At 43.0% G+C, this 16,422-nt stretch overlaps 2 long non-coding RNA genes across 3 annotated transcripts in view; one reads left to right on the top strand and one right to left on the bottom strand.

The window, feature by feature from the left end:
* Positions 1–2,093, bottom strand: part of LOC127484108 (uncharacterized) — a 74,644-nt gene extending 72,551 nt beyond the window's left edge. For both annotated transcript variants that reach the window (XR_011382678.1, XR_007910856.2), the window contains exon 1: positions 1,885–2,093. This is a non-coding gene — a long non-coding RNA (uncharacterized lncRNA). The remainder of the gene's footprint in view (positions 1–1,884) is intronic.
* Positions 2,094–2,255: 162 nt separating this feature from the next.
* Positions 2,256–6,287, top strand: LOC138845432 (uncharacterized). The gene is made up of 2 exons (XR_011382684.1): positions 2,256–2,393; positions 2,503–6,287. It is a non-coding gene; the product is annotated as an uncharacterized lncRNA (long non-coding RNA).
* Positions 6,288–16,422: the final 10,135 nt, after the last annotated feature.

The raw sequence follows: 16,422 nt of genomic DNA on the forward strand, positions 1-16,422 counted from the left end.
TCTCACTGGGATTAAACATGACAATAGGCCTGATCTGATTTCATCATCATTTAAAAAAAATCATCTATTATTTTTCACTTTATGTTTCTGTGTGGGAGCAAACTGTTGAAATCCTTACTTAAGGTATACTAAGCTGATCTTCTGTATATTAAGATAATCGAAAATGAATCTTGATGTGAATGGAAGGGGAGAGGGAGTGGGAAAGGGGAGGGTTGTGGGTGGGAGGGACGGTATGGGGGGGGAAGCCATTGTAACCCATGAGTCGTACTTTGGAAATTTATATTCATTAAATAAAAGATAAAAAAAAAATTAAAAAAAAAAGAAAACAAACAAAAAAAAATTTTACTGTTCTATAAAATAATCAGCTTAGCCCAAAAATTTTACTCTGTGGTTTTGTAACTCTGGTCAGTCGTCCACACTTAATTAACATTTGTCTTTAATCAAATTGAATTGTATTAAAATAGAGAATTTCAGAATTTATATTGTTTCCCATTGTCTAATTGGAAAATTTGTTCAAATCAAAAATAATTTTTATGATTATAAAATAAACCAAAAATATGTTATTGGAAAACTTGAAAGATTAAGAAAGTAGGAGGAGGGAGGTGGGACTATGAGTGTTAGGGAGGGTAGAATGGGAAGTATCAGTATGCTGTTTGGTCTGTATATATGAAATACATAAAATATGTTCACCTTATGTAAATAAAATGTGTTAAAAAAAATAGCAGTAGTCACATATGATGGAGCAAGGACATAAGCATTGGTCTTAGCTCCTTGCTAAATGACTGAAAGCATATCCAGGGCCTGCGCTGTGGCTCAATAGGCTAATCCTCCGCCTTGCAGCGCCGGCACACCGGGTTCTAGTCCCGGTTGCCCCTCTGCCAGGCCAACTCTCTGCTGTGGCCAGGGAGTGCAGTGGAGGATGGCCCAAGTGCTTGGGCCCTGCACCCCATGGGAGACCAGGTTTAGCACCTGGCTCCTGCCTTCGGATCAGCACGGTGCGCCGGCTGCAGCACGCCGGCTGCGGCGGCCATTGGAGGGTGAACCAATGGCAAAGGAAGACCTTTCTCTCTGTCTCTCTCTCTCTGTCCACTCTACCTGTCCAAAAAAATAAATAAAAATAAATAAAAATGAAAGCATATCCAGACCCCTGAGGGACTTCCTAGCCCCTTGCATTCTTGCTCAAACCAGCTCAACCCCTCTTCAGTCACTTAGCCTGCAAAATCCCTGAACAAATCAGCTCAGACCCACCTAGTGCCTCAACTGTCTTGTGCTATATAAACTTAGCCTGTGAAAGCATTCAGGATCTCTGCCACGTCATCATCCTGTTTACATGTATACATGTTGGTACTGTGCCCCTCTCAAGTATATTCCTATGAATAAACTTGTTCTGACTATGAGTTCATATCTCACCTCCTCTTTGTCCAGTCCTTCTTTCTCAACAACAAAAATATGATTGGGAAATATGGGCAATATTCTTTGATGAAAATACAGGATAAAAACTATAAATATGATACTTTCCTGATTTGTACATTTATTCAGATCTTACAAGGTTTCATACTCTATATCTAAACAGCTACCTTCTAAACTTCATATAGCCCCAGGAAGAGCTACTCCGAGAGAACCCGGCGGTGTACCTGAGACTCCACTCCCCGTGCAGTTAGAAACTCAGGGCAATCAGGCACCCTGGGCAGAGAGAGGGGCAGGAGGACCCGCAGACCACAGCTCCTCCCCACAGTGCAGTCCACAGTCTCCCTGAGGACAGGCCCGCCCTAACTGCACAAACAGGGCAGACCTGGGGCTGCGGTCCCTGGGCTGAGTCCGCACGGGCGGAAGCCCGGGTCCTGGCCACCAGCGCAGCTCCCACCCGGTGGGCCCCACACTCACCATTTCCTCGCTTCCGCGGCATTCTGGGGTCCGTGGGCGGCTCCTGCGGTGCAGGAAGGTCACACAGCGCAGCCCCTGAGGCACCCGAGCCCGCTCAGCAGCAGCCCCGGGGACCCCTCCCAGCGCTGCCACAAAGAAAGATCCCGCGGGGCTCCGCAGGGTCGCCCTGACGTGCCTGATTGGACAGTGGCCGCAGCCGGCCGCGCGACGTCACAGAAGGTGCAGCCAATCAGAATCCCCTAGGCTGGGGCGGTTCCTTGGGGCGGTGCCTGGTAACAGGGGAGGTGGGGCTCAGACTGAAGCCGCCGTGTTCTCCGGCCCGGGTGCTCCGGCAGCAGGGGGCGCTGTCCCTGCTCTGGGCACCTCAGCTTCTGGGCGCCCTCAGCTGTCTGTGGTCCTGCTGGATCCTGTGAGTCCAAGCTTGCTTCCTGAGAGCTGCAGTTTACAAGGTGCTGCTGAACGCGTGCCTTTCCCGCAGTCTTGGCTTGCTGTCGTTAGCTCATCTGAAGGTTTGTAAAGCTGTTTATCTGAATGTAGTTAAAGATATCCCATGGACTATTTCATCTTTCATTTCTCTTACAGGGATGTGTTTGCTAATCTCTTTAAATTTTCTTTAAGATTGATGTATTTATTTGGAAGAGTTACAGAGAAGAGAAGGTAGAAGCAGAGAGAGAGAGAGCGATCTTCCATTTTCTGATGTCACTCCCTAAGTGGCCACAGTATCAGGGACTTGGCCAGGCCAAAGGCGGAACCAGGTGCTTCAACCAGCTGTCCCATCTGGGTGCAGGGGCCCAAGTACTCAGGCCATCTTCCGCTGCTTTCCCAGGTGCATTAGCAGGGACCTGGATCAGGAGTGAAGCAGCTAGAAGTCGAACTGGACTTATAGAAGATTGCGGTGCTGCACGCAATGGCTTTACCCACTATGCCACGGTACCGACCCCAGTCTTTAAATTTTCTCTATCTGTTCCTTGCTGGCTACATAGTAAACCACTGATGGCGTAAGTTAACCTTCTGTCCAGTAATATTGCTTAATTTTCATATCATTTTGTATCAGTTATGTAATTGTATTGGATTATCTGTACATAATACTACTATCTACATGTATTGAGTTTTGTTGCTTACAAGTTGATTCTTACACCTAGAATTTCCTTTTTATTAATTTCCATGACTACACCTCAACCACAATGTTGACGAGAAATAGAACAGGCAGCTTGCCTGGATCTGTTCCCAAGGAAAAAGCTTTCAATCCTCTGTGTTAATTATGCTGTTTTTAATGGGTTCACTGTAGTAAATAATCTTAGTTGGAATGATGAAATTGCTATTATTTACTACTCTAAAAGCTGCTTGTTTTGTCTGCTAAATTTTATTAAATCCTTTTTTAACATTTAATCTAAATGTGTAATTTTTTCTTATATTGTTTACCCACACTGATGACTGACATTCATTTTGGATTGTTAACCATCTCTGCAACTTTTAGTATCTCCTGCTTGTTATTAAAATATCATCATCTTTTTATATATTGTTTAACATAATATTTTGACTAGCCTATTTACATTTTTTTCACTAAAGAGATGTTCCTTAAATTCAATTTTATTTCATGTCCTTTTCTGTGCCCTCAATGCAGTGTTAAATTCACAAAAAAAATTCAAAATATTTTCACTTGGTGGAAATCTGAGGAATTTGGAAGTTTTTTCCTTCTTGAAAAATTTTCAGATGTTTTCCAGTTCTGTGCCTGAAATTCTGTTTATGGAAATTCTTGTTGGTTTGATTTTTTTAAATGTTGATTCAACTTATTCAGTTTATGTAGGAATTTCCTATTTTGTGTTACATATGTGTTTTGGTAATATGGCTCTAAAAATTCATGAACTTTGGTCTGTTTCAAAAATTTTATATCTAATATTTCAGAAAACCTTCTTGGTATCTTGTTGAGGACTAGAAATCCTATGAAAAACAATTCAATTTGTATTTCCAAATTGGTTATTTGTGTTACTTTTATTTTCCTTGATCACATTTCCTAGTTTTATTTTTTCTTATTTTTATTTTTTTTGACAGGCAGAGTGGACAGTGAGAGAGACAGAGAGAAAGGTCTTCCTTTGCTGCTGGTTCACCCTCCAATGGCTGCAGCAGCTGGCGCGCTGCGGCCGGTGCACCGCGCCGATCTGATGGCAGGAGCCAGGTACTTCTCCTGGTCTCCCATGGGGTGCAGGGCGCAAGTACTTGGGCCATCCTCCACTGCACTCCCTGGCCACAGCAGAGGGCTGGCCTGGAAGAGGGACAACCGGGACAGAATCCAGCGCCCCAGCCAGGACTAGAACCCGGTGTGCCGGCGTCGCAAGGCAGAGGATTAGCCTAGTGAGCCATGGTGCTGGCTTAAAAGTATTTTATTACCTTACTTAAAAGGCAGAGCACCAGAGAAAGAGGAAGAGACAGACAAAGATATCTTTCATTCGCTGGTTCACTCCCCAATGCCTACAACAGCCAATGCTAGACCAGACTGAAGAAAGGAGACAGGAACTCCAAACAAGTCTCCCACATGGGTGGAACAAACTCAAGTACTTGGATATTACCTGCTACCTCCCAGGTACTTTACACGAAGCTGGATTGGAAATGGTGGAGTAGCCAGGACTCAAACCAGACGCTCTGATATAGGAAGCTCATATCTCAACCTCTGAACCACACTACCCATTCCATAATCTAATTTTAATCTCCAGGTGATTAGTTAATCTGACTGCTGGCTCTGGGTGGCAGGGTTTTGAAAACAGCAAATTTCTGTGGATTTATAATTCAGGATAACAGCCAAGGGGAAAATTGACATTTGGCTCTGCAGCTAATTTTTCTGCAGTTAGTCTGAGGGGAATAAATAGAAATAAACAAGTAAGAAAATATCAAGTAGGAAAAATTAAGTCGGCTTGGAGGTTGGTATTGTTGAGTAGTAGGTAAAGCCACAGCCCGCAGTGCTAGCATTCCATAAGGGCACTGCTTCTGTCCCAGCTGCTCTACTTCTGATCCCTGCTAATGGCATAGGAAAGCAGAAGATGGCCTGAGTGCTTGGCCTCTGCCATCCATGTAGTAGACTTAGATGAAGCCCTTGGCTCCTGGCTTCCTTCTTGGCCACTGTGACAATCTAACGAACCAGCAAATCTTTCTGTCTCTTCTGTCTCTGTAACTGAGTTTCAAGTAAATAAATAAACCTTAAAAAATAAAAGATGCTGCTTGGATGTTCCTGTATTCCACATCAGAGGGCCTGGATTTTAGAACTGTCTCTGCTTCATATTTCAGCTTCCTGCTAATGTACACCTTGGGAGGCAGCGGGTGATGGATCAGATTTTTGGTTTCCTGCCACTCACATGAGAAACCCAGATTGATTTCTGGGTGCTTAGCTTTCATCTGACCCAGCTCTGTTTGTTGCAGGCATTTATGAAGTGGATTCATATATCTGTTGTCTCTTTCTCTCTCTCTCTCTTTGCTTCTCTGCCTTTCAAATAAATTGAAAGAAATAACCAATCAAATACTCCTATAATAAAGTATAAGAAAAGTGGGCTGAAGGGTTCCAATAAAGAAAGGAGGAGGAGAACAGAAGTGCTACACTGGTGGGTAGGAATTTAAGGAAGGAATCTTGTGGAATTGACTTTAATCTGAGACTCAAGCATAGTGTGTTTGGGGTGGGCAAATATGTTGAAATCCAGGTGGAAGTGAATGTAAACTTAGTGCTCAGTGTAGGGTAAGAACCATTACTTCTATTTGTATGGTTCTGAGGTCATGTCTTAGATGGCTGCTTGTATGTCTAGTGGAGCCATTAGCTAAAGTTGGAGACATACCAGGGTACTTCAAATAGTTTGTGTAAATGGAATTAAAAATTATTTTGATGCAATAAAATTTGAAATCTATGCATTCTGCATTCAAAGAGTCTTCCAAAAGTTAATAAAAATTACATTCCAAGAAAAAAACCATGCATGCATTCCAAACGATTTTCTCAAAAAGTTCATGACAAGTGTGTATTATTTAAAAAAAAAAAAAACTACAGATTTCAAAATTTTACAGAAACCTAAGCTACTTACCTTTTTTTTTAAGATTTATTTATTTATTTGAAACAGTAACACAGAGAGAGGAGAGGCAGAGAGAGAGAGAGAGAGAGAGAGAGAGGTCTTCCATCCAATGGTTCACTCCCCAGTTGGCTGCAACGGCCGGAGTTGTGCCGATCTGAAGCCAGGAGCCAGAAGCTTCTTCCAGGTCTCCCACGCGGGTGCAGGGTCTCAAGGACTTGGGCCATCCTCTACTGCTTTCCCAGGCCACAGCAGAGAGCTGGATTGGAAGAGGAGCAGCCAGGACTCGAACTGGCGCCCATATGGGATACCGGCACTTCAGGCCAGGGCATTAACCCGCTGCGCCACAGCGCCGGCCCCAGCTACTTACCTTTTAATTCAATTTCACAATGAGATTTTTGAAGTTCACTCAGACCTTATTTTAGGCCTCTGACACACAATTAGAAACTAGAACTTGTGATGTGTCTCACTTGAGTTATTAGACACGGCGATCATAGAGTTAATGATGGATGGAACCTAAGCAACAGAATACGTGCATCAGAGCTCCAAGATAATGTAGAGTGAAAGCACAAGGGCTAGGGCTGGTCGTGAGCTTTTCCAGTATTGTTGGATGAGCAAGACCCCGCTACAAACACCTGATTAAAAAGAAAACATTAATTTGAAGCCAATCACAAACCTTGAGACATCAGAAAAGATGTAAACGTAACAATCCTAAAAGGTGGTCCCGGGTAAATTTTTCATTTTTCCCAAGTAAGATTAAGAGAGAAACACTGTGTAGCTACAGGGGGACATAACTGATTTTACTGCTAGTTATTTATTTTTAATATAGAGGACAGCTATTTTAATGGGGAAATAACTGCTTATCCCTGTAAATTAGACGTGGGGCGGATGTGAGGAAACAGTCACTTGTTTTATCGGGAAAGGAGAGAGAGAAATTGCACTGCGGTTTTAGAAATTAAGCGCAGAGAGTTCCCTTCGAGAGCAACGGTAATAAAGGGACGGGCGGGTGACATCTCCAGCGCCGGCTCCTGCTGCCTGGCAGCCCCAGCTGCACCACCGCTCCCAGCAGCCGGCCCCTCCCCGCGCTCCCCTCCCCGCCCTCCGCCGCCCCTCCCTCCTCCGCTCTCCCCTCCCCGCCCTCCGCCGCCCCTCCCTCCCTGTCCTGCGCCCCCCCCCCCCCCCCGCCCTCGCCCCCCTCCCGTGCAGCCTCCCCGCCTGCGGGCGCGCCCTGCTCTCCTGATCCCGGCTCTCCGGCGCGGGAGGCGTGGTCTCGGGCTAGGGTGCCCCCGGATGATGACGCCCTGAAAAATAAGACCCACAAGGCAGCTCCTGGGGTCCGACTCCCCCCAAGACAGCAAGTTAAAGAAAAGAATAAGGATGGCGAGGACAGTTATTGGAAAAAGCACGAAAATAGAAAGCATTTTGAAGTTAATTATTAGCTTGCTACCACGATGAAACCAACAACCAGTTTCTCGTGTCAGGCCGAGAGAGAGAGATAAATAACATAAATAACAAGTCTCAGTTGCAGCTCTTTGTGGAAATTAATATCTGTTTCACCTTATATCCAGTGACTGCGCGATTGTAGATCTGGATTTGGAGCCACTGCTGAAGCAGCAACACCCACTGTTTTGAGATGTTGGCGTTTTTTGCTGATTTGGCAGCTCCCAGTGTTTACATTGTTTAATCTTGCAAAAGTGATTCTCTGTACTTCATGGGAAATGCTAGTCAGGTCTTTTATATTGTTATCCTTGGATATATAAAAAGCCCAAAATTATCTCAGTAAATACTTTTTAAGTATTTCAAAATATCTCTAAATATTAAGGAGATAACTTTTCTAAGGAATGAGATATAAAAAGAATGCTGTTTTATTATAAAATGAAATGTAGGGCTGTGTTTGTTGCCCCAACTTAATGCAAGTGGGCACATTTTACGTATCAGAAAAAAACACAGCTGACAAGTAAAGTGCTTGAGCTTTGTCTGACCCTCCCCTTGCAGTCTGCTGTGTGAGCAGCCTGATTTTTTCCCCCTAAGAATGTGTTAGTTTACTCTATTTAACGTAATCACAAGAGGGACGAATATTCTAAGACAGCAAAAGGCATTTTGATTTCATTTCTTTTCCCTGTGTTCTGAGTCCTCCTAAAGAAATGCTGGGAGTGTTTTTTCTGTTACTTACAGGGATTCTCTTAAGGCATATCAGCTGCCTGTTTTGCATGGTTTTTGCAAAAATGCCTTTGCCGGAGGAATTTTTTTATTTTAAGGATTTTTTTACTTGAAAGAGTTACACAGAGAGAGGAGAGGCAGAGAGAGAGGTCTTCCATCTACTGGTTTACTCCCCAGTTGGCCGCAACTGCCAGAGCTGCAAATATCGAAAGCCAGGAGCCAGGAGCTTCCTCCAGGTCTCCCACGTGGGTGCAGGGGTCCAAGGACTTGGGCCATCTTCTACTGCTTTCCTGGGCCACAGCAGAGAGCTGGATTGGAAGTGGAGCAGCCCGGACTCTAACCAGCACCCATATGAGATGTCGGCCTTGCAGGCGGCAGCTTTACCTGCTATGCCACAGCGCCGGCCCAGAGGGATTCTTTTAAGGCTTGCAACTTTGGACCTCAAAAGGTTTTCCTTCCAATCCCTGTCCCCTCTTTTCTTAATTGGATAATCTGTTGTACCTTTAACTAGCACGTAGGGCTATTTATCCAATGTACAATAAAAGAACTGTTCCTGTGTCTCAGAAAAATGAATTATCTAGGGTAGATATGATCTGCCAGATATAATGAAAGGAGTATAAAATGAGAACCGATTTATAAATCAGAAATTCCTCTGGTGACTTTCATTACCCTTCTTTGTCAGAAAAACGTGTCACTATTGTATTCTTTTATGCATTTGGCATAATTCTGAGAAGTACTTACCACTGAAGACACTTTGTTCTTGCTGGCTAATATTGCCTAGATTGGGAACAACAAGTGATATGCTTTGATTATACCTTCAATTTGCTTTAAAGAGAGTCTAAATTCTAAAGCATGGTGAAATTTTTGGCAGTGGTAAGAAAGCAGAAGAGGAGGAAGACAAGGTTGGGTGCACTGAAACGTGAATGAGCTGCTTACACATAACCTGCTCCCTGAATGACATCTGATACAGCAAGTCTTGCCAGGTTCTGTAACACTCTGATCTTTAGGAATTCTGTCCAAAATCTCTTCATTAACTTTGATTTCAGGGTGACAAAAATTAAAAAGTTTTCAACAGGGCTGCTGAATAAGGATTTCAAATTATTTGCAGAAATTCTGTATTTCTGACTTGTGAAGCCATGGATGTTAAAGGTTTCCTCTTGTCTTCTCCCCACAAAAATCCTTTGTTTTCCACATTGCTGTTGGTGCTGTGGAAGGATACGGTGCTGAAGGTGTAGCCTGAAGTGGAAGCAGCCATGATGGAAATCTCTGTAGTGTGTTATTTTTACCAGCAAGCATTTTAAATAATCGTGCCAACTGTAGATGACTTATTAAGGCCCTAATTTAGCAATCTTGAGGAAGATTCCACTGGTCAAATTTGAGATGATTTGAGCATCAGAATACACAGTATCAGACCACAACACATTGAGTGGTATAAGACCCCATGAATAATGAGATAAATAAATAGGGGAGCAAGGAAAGTCCTTTGTACTGATGCTGAGTCAAAAAATAAATACAGGAGCAATGATGGGAGTAGAAAAACCAGCTCTTCAAAAACATAATGTTTGTGTTTAAAATCATCCATGAATATCAAAGGTAGTGGGTCAAGTTTGGATACAAAATAGGATGTTAGCATAAAATTAGAATATTTCTGAATAAAAATTCACATATTCCAAAATAAACATTTGTATGCAGGGCCAACATTGTGGCACAGAGTGTAGCATCTCATATCAGAGGGCTGGTTTGAGCCCCAGCTGCTCTGCGTCTGATCCAGCTTCCTGCTAATGTACCTAGGAAGGCAGCAGCAGATGGCCCAAAGATTTAGGACCATGACAGCCATGTGGGATACCAGGATGGAGTTCTTGACTCCCAGATTTGGCCTAGGTCATATCTGACTATGGTTGCTATATATGGGGTGTGAACCAGCAGAAAGAGGATCTTTCTCTATGTCTCTCCCTCTCTCTGTTGCTCTACTTTCCAAATAAATAAGTCAGCTCAGAGATCCCTGAAGGGAGAGCAAACTCACATAGGGAGCCTGGATTCGAGTCATGGCACCAGTGTAAGGCTGCCACAAAAAACACCAAACACCAGAGTAAGGGAAAGGGTTTTTTGGTGGGGAAAACCCGACAGACTGGAGGGAAGGGGCAAAGTGGGAAAAACAGGGAGAAGGAGAATGTAAGTGATAGAGAGATCAAGATAGAGAGCAAAGGAAAGAGCGCCAAGAAATGGGCAAAGATCTGAACAAATATTTCGCAGAAGAATTACAAATGGTCAAAATATATGAAAAAATATTCAATATAATTAGCCATTAAGGAAATGCAAATCAAAACACAAGCAGGGGGCTAGCATGTGGTGCAATAGGGTAAGCTGCCATTTGTGGGGTGGTTAGCATCTCATGAGCACTAGCCTGAATCCCACCTGCTCCACTTCTAATCCAGCTCACTACTAATGTGCCAGGGAAAGCAATTTAAGATGGCCCAAGTCTTTGGACCCCTTCCACACACATGGGAGAGCTGGTTAGGGTTCCACGCTCCCAGTTTCATTTTGGCCCAGTCCCAGCCATTGCAGCCATTACAGCCATTGCAGCCATTTGGGGAGTAAACCAGGGGATGAAAGAACACACTCTCTATCTTTCTCTCTCTTTCTCTTCCCTGTCTCTCTCTCTACCTATTTCAAATAAATAAGCAAATTTTAGAAAATCTCAATGGGGGAGCTGGTGCTGTGGCTCAGTGGGTTAACGCCCTGGCCTGCAGTGCCGGCATCCCATATGGGCGCAGGTTTCAGCCCTGAGTGCTCCACTTCCGATCCAGCTCCCTGCTATGGCCTGGGAAAGCAGTACAAGATGGCCCAAGTCCTTGGGCCCCTGCATCCATGTGGGAGGCCCGGAGGAAGCTCCTGGCTCCTGGCTTCGGGTCGGCACAGCTTTGGCCATTGTGGCCAATTAGGGAGTGAACCATCAGATGGAGGACTTCTCTCTCTCTCTCTCTGCCTCTCCACTCTCTGTGTAACTCTGACTTTCAAATAAATAAATAAATCTTTTTTAAAAAAGAAATAAAATCTCAATGGGATATCCTTTCATTTCAAAAAGATAAAAATTTACAAATACTGGTGAAGACATGGAGAAAACAAAACCCTTATACACAGGGAGTGAAAAATACCAGACATAGGAAGGCACCTATCATGAGTTCTTTCTCATATTTGGAAGTTAAAAAAATACATCTGAACTAATAATTGTGATCACTAGAGGTTGATAAAGGTGAGGGCTGGAGATAGAGAGGTTTGATAACAAGAGCCAAAAACCGAAGCAATAGCAGTAATAAGTTGCAGTGTCCTACAACTGTGTGGTGATTACAGCTTACAATATTTTGTACTATGTAAAGAACTGGAGGAGAGAATCGTAGTTTATAAGCACAAAGGGAAGGAAATGGAGAAATTAACTGACTGGGTTGATCAATTTGTGCTGGGTACACCTCCTCAAATATTAATATGTGTCCCACAATTTTGTACAAGAATTACATGTTAATCAAACACAGTTTAACTAAATTTTGAAAAAATAAGAAGTATCTCTGTACGCTAACAATGAACTATGTGAAGAATTTTTTAAAAAAAATTCAACTTAAATGGCACAAAAATCAGTTTGGAACCATTATCCTTCAATATTATCAAGAATCAAATACATGTAGTTTTTTCTGTTTTAAGCTTTATTTATTTGAGAGGTAGAGTTAGAGAGAGAGAGAGAGAGAGAGAGAGAGAGAGAGAGGTCTTGCAACCGCTGGTTCACTACCCAAATGGCCACAATGGCGAAAGCTGGACCAATCCAAAGTCAGGAGCCAGGGGCTTCTTCTGGGTCACCCATATTGTTGCTGGGGCCCAAGCACTTGGGTCACTTTCCACTGCTTTCTTAGGCCATAGCAGAGAGCTGGAATGGAAGAGGAGCAGCCAGGACATGAACCAGTGCCCACATGGGAGCTTCACACAGCACCAGTCCTTGTACAAGTAATTCTATAATCAACAAATAGGGTTGCTTTACCACTTGAAATTTCTGATCAGACCTTATATAATTGACAACTGAGAAATTTGGGGTTGTGGAAACACCACTAATAAAAAATTAATCTTGAAGCCAGCTTGAAGGATACTTAGGCTATTTTTTATTAGCATGGGATATCAAATTACAGGTAGGATATTCAATCTTGTATTCCTGTGGTCACAGATAAAAATAATACGATGGGGGGACAGCACTGTATAGCAGGTAAGGCACTGCCTGCAGTGCCAGCGTCCCATATGGGTGCCAGTTCATGTCCTGGCTGCTCCACTTCCAAGCCAGCTCTCTGCTATGGCTTGGGAAAGCAGCAGAAGAGATGGCCCAAGTGTTTGAGCTGCTGCAACCATGTGTGAGACCAGGAAGAAGCTCCTGGCTCCTGGCTTTGGATCAGCCCAGTTCCAACTGTTCCAGCCATTTTGGGAATGAACAGATGGAAGACCTCTCTCTCTAACTCTGCCTCTCTGTAACTCTGCCTTTCAAATAAGTAAACAAATCTTTAAAAAAAATACACTGGAAGTGGGTACTTAGTGTGGCAGTTAAGAAGTTTTTTCCTACTCTGTAGTACTTGAGTTTTATTCCTGACCCCAGCTCCTGATTCCAGCTTTATAATAACACACACCCTGGGAAGCAATGGTGATGGACCAAGTGATTGTGTGCCACCTACCTGGAAATCCTGGATTGAGTTGCCAGCTCCCAGTTTTGGTTCTTGACTCACCCTGACAGTTGTGGGTACTCAGGAAGTAAATCAGTGGATGGGAGTTCTCTGTCTTTCAAATAAATAACAAAAAAATGGGAGCAGAATAAAGAAGAGGGGAGAATGAACCCAGGACCTTTGAAAGCCTGTATGCTGTTTCACCCCTGCACACAGTACACATGTTCAGCCACCACTGCCACAACATCCAAGACAAAGACTGAAGGGGATGCTAAAGGAGACAAAGCCGAGGTGAAGGATGAACCACAAAGAAGATCCACAAAATTGTCTGCTTTATAAAGCAGCTCTTCCAAAGCCAGAAGCTAAGCCTAAAAAGGCCACTGAAAAACAGGAGGAGAAGTAACCAAAGAGAAAAAGGGAAAGGCATACGCTGTCAAGGGTGGGAATAGCCCTGCAATAAAGATGCCAAGATAGACCAGGCACAGCAAGCTGAAGGTGCTGGAGATGAGAAGTGCATGCATGCACTTTTGAAGCTGCGTATTTCAGGGAGTGTACAGTTTGAAACATTTTTTATCAAGTTTTTAAAAACGTATAATTTTTTAAGCTGTGTTGTTGGCACACAGAACATTTCATTGATGTTTTGGAGGAAGGGGCATAGATCACTACCAGAAAATGGAGATTTTCTGGATTGATGTGGGGAAAAACACCTTTCCCTTCTAGTTTTGAGAGATTTCCTCTTGGTTCCCAGAGGGAGAGATTCCCTGCAGACGACACACAGTCACCAAGACACAAAACCTTCTGGCATGGAAAAACTAAATTCAATTTCATATCCTCTTCCTTTTCCATGTCCACTTTAAGCACTCCCTTAAACCCAGAGACCTGTTGGTACTTGACACCCCCCCCCCCAAATTTGTTGCCAGCATAACAGTCAATCTGGACTTCACAATGACACCAGTGAGATAGTGTCCCTCTAAAGAACAGTTTCTTTTCTAGATTGTGAATCTTCAGATTGATAATTTTGCCATTTTTATTCCATTGCCTGAAAGTCAGGGATGACTTCTGAAAAGTTGTGAGACAACATGCTAAATGTGAAAATGTCGATCCTTCATTTGGTTTATTTGAATTTCTGATTTTGGTAGTCCATTGACAAAGTGAATTCAAAGTTGTTGTATACTGTTAACAATTGTCTGCCTGAAATAACCATGATTGTTTGTGAAAGGAATCTTTAATAAAGTTGGGTACAATTTGGCTTCAAAAAAAAAATGACAACAAATGAATTTAGAGAGAAACAGAAACATTTTTTGATGCCAAATAACATAGTGAAAAGAATATGTGAAAAAATTAAAGGAAAGTACAACAAAATACTTGCTTTCTTATTACTTCCTAATCTAATAAACATTCACAATAATATCAACAGTGAATTGGGTTACCATTTCTGAGAGCTAAAAGGAATGCAAGCTTTCTGCTATTAGGTAACTGTACTTCCCAAAAAGTAGTAGTGTTATCTGAAAGTGGGTTTAGATTAGCTGTGATATTTATCAGATTCCCAGGTAATTATTAGGAAAAACTTAGGAAACACATATGCATAATAAAGGAGAGAATATGGAGTCATTTAGGATGCTCAATTAAACTGACAAGAGAAGTGTGAACACTTGGCATAGTGGCTAAGAGGTTGTTGGGGGTGCCAGGATTGTGGTTTAGTGGGTAAGGCTGCTGCCTGCTACGTGTAGTGGATTGGAATCTTGACTCTCGTTTCCAATCCAGCTCTCTGATAATAGCCTGGAAAAAGCAGCAGAAGATGGCTCAAGTGCTTGAGCCCCTGCCATGTGGGAGACTTTGAAGAAAAATTTTTTGGCTCTTGGCTTTGACTTGGCCCAGCACCGGCTGTTGTGGCCATTTGGGGAGTGAATCAGTGGATGGAAGATATCTCTCTCTTTCAAATAAATAAATAAATAAATAATCTTTAAAAAAAAAAAAAAGAGGCTGTTTGGGATGCCCTCATTTCATATTGGAGTTCCTGCCTTTGAGTCCTAGCTTTACCCTCAATTCTAACTTCCTGCGAATATACACCATGAAGAGAATCAGATGATAAATGCCAAGTAACTTGGATCCCTGGTATCCAGGGATTGGATACCCAAATTGAATTCTTGGCTCTTGTTTTTAGCCAGGTTCAGCCACAAATGTTGCTGGCATTCTGGAAGTAAAACAGCAGACAGAACATTCTGTCTTTATATTTCTCTCTTGCTCTCCCTGAGCTTCATAAAAATGTTAAATAAATTATAAAACTTTTAATATAAAATGAGAAGGGAGAAAAAGAGGGGAAGTTTATTTTTTTTTAAATTTCTTTGACAGGCAGAGTGGACAGTGAGAGAGAGAGAAAGGTCCTCCTTTGCCGTTGGTTCGCCCTCCAATGGCCGCCGTGGCCAGTGCACTGTTGGCCGGCGCACTGCGCTGATTCAATGGCAGGAGCCAGGAGCCAGGTGCTTTTTCCTGGTCTCCCATGGGGTGCAGGGCCCAAGCACTTGGGCCATCCTCCACTGCACTCCCTGGCCATAGCAGAGAGCTGGCCTGGAAGAGGAGCAACCGGGACAGAATCCGGCGCCCCGACCGGGACTAGAACCTGGTGTGCTGGCGCCGCAAGGCAGAGGATTAGCCTAGTGAGCCGCGGCGCCGGATGAAGAAGGGAAGTTTAAAAACAAACACTAACACAGTGTTTGGTGCAGCAGTTACAACACCATTTGGGGTGATCATATCCCATATCAGTATGCCAGGTTTGAGTACAGCTACCTCGCTTCTGATCCAACTTTCTGCTAATACATATCTTTGAAGGCAGCATGTGATGGCTCAAGTATGTTGATCATTGACACAAATGTGGGAGTCCTGGACTGAGTTGCTGGCTCTTGTCTTCAGCCTACCTGTGGCTCCTGCAGGCATTTGAGAAGTGAGTCATCTGACAGTGGATGTCTCTGTCTCTTTCTGCCTTTCAAATAATAGATAAATAATTTAGAAGATAAAATGAGTTTTGAGAGAATATGTGGGGAACTCTAACTACAATAGACGACTGGTGTTTGGTGCACTAGTTAAGATACCACTTGTGATGATCCCATCCCATATTAGAGTGCTTTGTTTGAATCTGGCTATCTTATTGCTGATCCAAGTTCCTGATAATGTGTATCCTGGGAGATAGCAGATGATGGCTCAAGTATTTGAGTCCCTTCCATACACATGGGAGATGTGCATGCAGTTCCTGGGTGCTGGCTTCAGCCTGAACTAGCCACAGATTTGTAAGCAATTTAGGGGTAAACCAGCAGATGCAAGATCTTTCTCTCTGCCTTTCAAATGAACAAGACATTAAGGAAAAAAAATGAGAGCTAAAACAAATAAAAACCAATTATAAATATAATACATATTAATGCAAGTATATGAATAATTCATTTAAATGTTCATTATTTAAATATATCCATTAAAAGAAAGAGATTGGAATAAGAAAAAGAAAATCAAGACCCAACTTTGTATTGTCTACAAGGAGACCATTTAAAATATAAAGACACATGGAGATATTTAATGCCATGTGTCAAAGCACACATTTTGAGGCAGTCTTTGTGGCACAGAAAAGCTGCCAGCATCACAATCAGAGCACTGAT

Source organism: Oryctolagus cuniculus, chromosome 15 (genome assembly GCF_964237555.1).
Source record: "Oryctolagus cuniculus chromosome 15, mOryCun1.1, whole genome shotgun sequence".
Classification (NCBI taxonomy): domain Eukaryota; kingdom Metazoa; phylum Chordata; class Mammalia; order Lagomorpha; family Leporidae; genus Oryctolagus; species Oryctolagus cuniculus.